The 5,593-nt window shown below is 34.2% G+C and overlaps 1 pseudogene; it reads left to right on the top strand.

The window, feature by feature from the left end:
- LOC104847471 overlaps positions 1 to 3,178 on the top strand; it is a 20,630-nt pseudogene extending 17,452 nt beyond the window's left edge.
- The last annotated feature ends 2,415 nt before the right edge of the window (positions 3,179 to 5,593 follow it).

The following is a 5,593-nucleotide window of genomic DNA, read 5'->3' on the forward strand; positions in this document are numbered from 1 at the left end:
AAAAAAAAAAAAAAAAAAAAGAAAATATATTTACAATTGACAATTTATAATTTACAATTGCAGGAGCTTACTGTATTCTTAAGAGATTTAAGATCTCTCCCTCTCTCTCTCTCTCTCTCTCTCTCTCTCTGAAACCACAATATATGTTACTTTTAAAAAGAAAAAAGCATAATAAACCATTGACTGAAAAGTTTTAACACTCAATTTAAATTAATAGTGAATAATAATTATTATTCTATTGTCTGGTCTGCCCTCTGAGGCATGTTCTGATTCTAATTTAATACTAGGTTTGGGTCATCAAGGTGATTCTAGGCAATGTTCTCCATTAAAGCAGTCCAAAGACTTCCAGTCCATTCTTAGGTCAGTAAAGTATGGACGACTCAGGAAAAGATGCTCTCACATTAGATATTGGAGTGGATCTGTTAGTATAAACTCTGTAACAGTGATTCTCAATTGGGGAGGGGTCACTGTTCCCCATGGGACAGTTAGCAGTGGCTGGAGATAGTTTTGATTGTTACAACTAAGGGTGTGGAAAAGTACTTGGTGGGTTGAAGTCATAGATGAGATTCTATGTAATATAAAATAGTCCACAATAGACAGACAACTCCATAACAAAGTATTATTTGGCCCAAAGTGTCAACAGTGGTTGAGAAACCCATTCAAAGGTTAGATGCCTAATCATTTTCAGGATCCTGGAAGCCTATTAAAGTTTACCTATTTCTTTGAATTGTCAATAAAAGAAATTTCATATGCACAGGATCCTATATTATGGGCCTAGAAAGAAACTCTGTTTCAAAAAAGCTTTTTCCTTTAAAGCTTTCTTAATAATATCATTAAATTTAGTTTTAGCTATAGTTTGAGAAAGAAAAAGAACCTTCTACTCAGGTATTATGTGCATTTAATCAGAAAGATCAGAGGAATAAGAGAAAAGAGGAAAAATACTGTAAGAGATAGAATTTGATGTAAAGTATTGGGGAGGATTACTAGGTTATTTAGTAATATTAACTTTGAAAAATGCCAATTTTAAATTATAAAATTAGATTATTTTAAGAATATTTTTAACTTCTAAATAAAAGAAAAAGCACAAATCTTAACACTTTTTACTTTAAATATAGAATTCAATTAATTAACCAATCAATAGATATCACCCTCTTCAGTAATTTGTAATTGAATAGTGCTATACAATCAGAAAAATATACTATACACATTGAAAGCTTCCGCCTCAAAAATGTGAAACTAGAGAGGAGGCCAAGGCAAGAGAGATAAGAGGAGGGATGTAAATGTTCAAGTATGTTATATGTATGTACGAATCAGCCAAAATGAAATACATTCACCTGTATAACCAATAAAAAAATGAATGAAAAAAGAATAATACTACACAAAAAACTAACTGGGAATCTGATTACCATGATTTTACATGAGAAAAATCATAATGTAATATATGTTAACCCCAAACCCACAACCAATTTCCAAAAACTCATAGAACCCTATAAATAATCATGTCAGAATGTAAAATGCTTTAAACTTTACTTTCTAATAACCAACAAATTAATATAATCAGTCTATGACCCAGAAGTTCCACTCTAGTTGTCCACACAAGAGAAGTAAATACTGTACATGTCCACAAAAAAATACAAAAATGTTTATAGCAGCTATATTCATAATAGTTTAAAACTAGAAACAACATAACTGTCCCCAAACAGGTAGCAAATCTAAAAAGATTTGTCCTCACCTGTATCCTTTTCGGTGTAAGGGCAGATGCAGGGTTATATTGTGGGAGGACATTTTACTCTGGGTCAATGACTCTCCTCCAAAACACAAAACCCAATACCCACAACTCTAAAGATGTAAGCGTTATTTTGGCTTATAGCTTGTCTAGCTTTCAGTCTATACTTAGCTGGCTCCAAAGCAGAATGTCATGGCAGAGGAGAAATAGCTCATGGCACGGTGGTAAAGCATAGTATAGCATAATAGGGTTTTATTTAAAAGATAACAAGATTGGAAAAATATTTGTTAGCTATAAAATTAAGTATAACCCACTCCATTTTCTTAAGGATCAGAAAAAATACTTAAGCTGATCAATAATAAAATTTGCTAAGTCTCAGACCTAGTTCTAAGAAGTAGAATTACTGTGGGTAAAGTATTAGCAAAAGCTTTTGTCCTTTGTGAACAAACTTGACCTTGAGTTAACTTCATAGCACTGTTTCCCTGGAAACCTAAAAAAAAGGGTAAGATGGAAGCAGTGCTGCTAGGCATTATTTCTTAGGATAAAAAATATGACAAAATGCAACTTGCAGAAGAGAAACTATCTATGAACCATTAATACCTTGTAGGAAATCATAGCTTTGGGCTCTTTGAGTGTGATGACTCTGAAAGCTGGGCAAACTCCTTGCACTAACTTTGGAACAACTATATAAGGATACGTAGTTAGAAGAAATGGAACTTCTCATTTAGGACATGAGCTTTTAAACTAAGATGGACCACATGGATATTTCTCATCTCCTTGCCCCTAAAATGTCAGGCTGGCAGCCACAACTTGGCCTCTTGGTTTGTGTGAAGTCTGTGGCAAGAAGTCTTACAGAAGAGAGACCCCTGATGCTGCCCCCTGGCAAACTGCATCACCTGACATAAATCTTTCTAGCTGAGTCTGATGTCTGTGCCCTGTAGAAGTCTCATGAGTCAGAAATTTTGAAAACTTCCTGGTGGGCACTGCAATAACTCAGTACACAATAAATAATACTTAATACAGGTCTGGGGATTTAGCTCAGTGGTTCCACCGCCTGCCTCGCAAGCTCACGGTTGGGAGTTCAATCCCCGGTACAAAAAGAAAAAAAAAAAAAAACCCAAAAAACAAATCAAAACAAAAAACTTAATACAGAATGGTAGTAAGTATGCCTTTTACAATTGATGGGACATTCACTGCTCCTGGAGTCATGTTCATCTCAATCTTGAAGGTGAAGTCACTCTTCAGTGTCACAATCTAGAGTGGAGATAGCATCTGCTTCTGCACAGTAGTAGGAATGTTGTAAAAATAAGAAATATATGAATTATTTGTGTTTTCCTTAGGAAAAAGGCACTAGAAAAATTTAAAAATATGCTTTGGTACAGATAGGACTGCTAGCTTTATTTCCTGTGATATTTTTTGTAATCTTCTGATTTTTGCTTTTTTCACAGATAAAGATATGTGATTATTCTTTCTAAAATAATGGTTTACATGTATCAAAGGTAAAATTTTAATTTCTCCTCTATGTCTAGTTCATTACACATAGGTATTATATATCACAAATCTAAAGCAAACAAAGGATATAAAAGTTAGAAGAGATCTTGGTAATCATAGCGTAGACAGAAACAAAGAATGGAAATATCAAAATGATTCTTGAGCAGAGACAAAATTTGGGATACTTAGGCTTCAATGTACTTGGCCCAAACCTTAAATATATAAATTCAAGTAAGAGTCTTTCTTGAACAGTTTCCATGGGCATATAAATTTATCTAGAACCGAAGTGTGTCAAAACCTGTGTTGCTTCTTTTTCTTGAGATTTTAGATAAAACTTTTTCTGTAGATAAACTTTTAATAAGTCTAAATATAAAAAATAAATAGGACAGTGAGCCTAATAATAAGTGGAAAATGTTTAAGAGATCAGCACTCATCCTGAGCATGCATACATTTGTCAATTGGACTTAAACTGTGAAGAAAAAAAAGAGCTGCTGCATTCAACTTCCATTTTTGATATAGAAATACTCATTTGAGCTAACACAAGCATTTGCAGGCGCTGAAGAGCTTTGCAAAGAAAATAGTTCAATGTATCAATAACTGGATAGCTAGTTTTGGATGACAAAACTGCAGGCCTTTTAAGACAAAAAATATGGCTGTGCTTTTCTAGATGATGAAATATTTAATAAACTGCAATTCTAATTTTTTTCCAGGAAAACATGCAAAATTTACAAAAAGCCTGTAGCAGCATATTTAAGCAGCCACCCATTTTGACCAACATCAGCTGTATTTTTTCAGGCTATCTAAGAATGACCTATGCGAGCATGAGGAGGAGAAAGAAGCAAACTTCCCATCCCCTGCCACGTGTGCTTTCCTAACTGTAATCTTCTCTACCTGAGTTTATTTTCATGTTTGAATCTACAACAACTAAATATTACAGCCACAATTACCTACATGAGTGTCTCCCCTTTTGTGTCACCAGAAGAGAACCTCCTTCAAATGTGGAATGAATCCATATGGACCCATTGCAAAGATGAAAGGATCAATTACCTCTAGCTTGTTATGCCTAGAAGACTTGAACGTCTCTACCATTTTATATTAAATTTAAAAGCTAGTAAAAGTATATAATTTTATACTTACTCCTTGAGAACATTCAGGAACTACATCTTATTAATCTATTTATTTCTAGGTTTTGAATAGAGCCTGATATATAAAAATCATTCAATAAATGAATGATTGGGCAAAAGCCTAAATGAGTAGTAGTACGGTAGCCAGCTAATCTCAGAAGCTACTCAAAATAATATTCCTGTATTAGTACATTTCAGCTGCAACCAACAAATAACATAATACAGCCCAAAAATTAACTAGATATTTTTTATTTCAATTAAAAAGGAAATGAGGCACTGGGGATTTAGCTCAGCGGTTCGGTGGCCTGCCTTGCAAGCACAAGGACCTGAGTTCAATCCCTGGTACCCCCCCACCAGAAAAAAGGAAATGATTTCAAGGTTGGTGCAGTGATTCAATTATATCATATGAGTCCAGGGTGTTTTTTCTTTTTTACCCTTCCAACTCAGTATGTTAGCAATGCCTGCCTTCACGATCATAAGATGGATTCAGAAGCTCAATATAGTATCTTCACATGAGTAAAACATATCCAAAGCACAGAGGAAAGAAGTGAGCAGAATTATTTTTTTCTAGAGGTCATCCATGCCACCATATTTTTACTGATTTTTCCCTGGCCCAGACTGCTTTGCTTGTCCATTGTTAGAGTGATCACCAACAAAGAAAGACTGAATTTTTATAACTGGCATAAAATAATTATCTACAACTATAAAAAAAACAGACAACAAAGATATGATCTTTCTTCCCTACTTTACAACATGAACAAAGTGGGGATTCTATTTACATGAGAGAGAAGGAACTGGCTTATAAGGCACAGTATTTGCACAACTGACTTAGAGCATATATAGCAGATTCTGAAAAGTCAGCACTCTCTCAAAGCATTCATTCATTCATCCATCCAACAATTATGTGTTGAGTACCTGTCGTGCAGTAGACACTCTCTTTCCCTGGTAGACACCAGAAAATAAAATATAACTTCCAAACCTCAGTGCATTTTTAGTCCAGACAAGAAAACAGAAAATGAACACGTTTAACAAATCAGTAGTGTGTTTGTGCTAAGTGGTATTTTAAAAAGTGATGATCATAAAGTGATGATGATAAAGGGGAAGTTTTAAATAGAATGATAATAGAAGGCCTCTTAAGAAAATGGCAATAATGTAGAGAGAAAAAGCCCAAAGATTAAGCACTATATCCATCTGGAAAGCTGACTCATTGAAGTTGGAGGTTTTGGATTCCAAAAAAGAAAAAGTTAGTATG

This window comes from Fukomys damarensis, unplaced genomic scaffold (assembly GCF_012274545.1).
Source record: "Fukomys damarensis isolate Sample0158 unplaced genomic scaffold, DMR_v1.0_HiC HiC_scaffold_24, whole genome shotgun sequence".
In the NCBI taxonomy this organism is placed as follows: domain Eukaryota; kingdom Metazoa; phylum Chordata; class Mammalia; order Rodentia; family Bathyergidae; genus Fukomys; species Fukomys damarensis.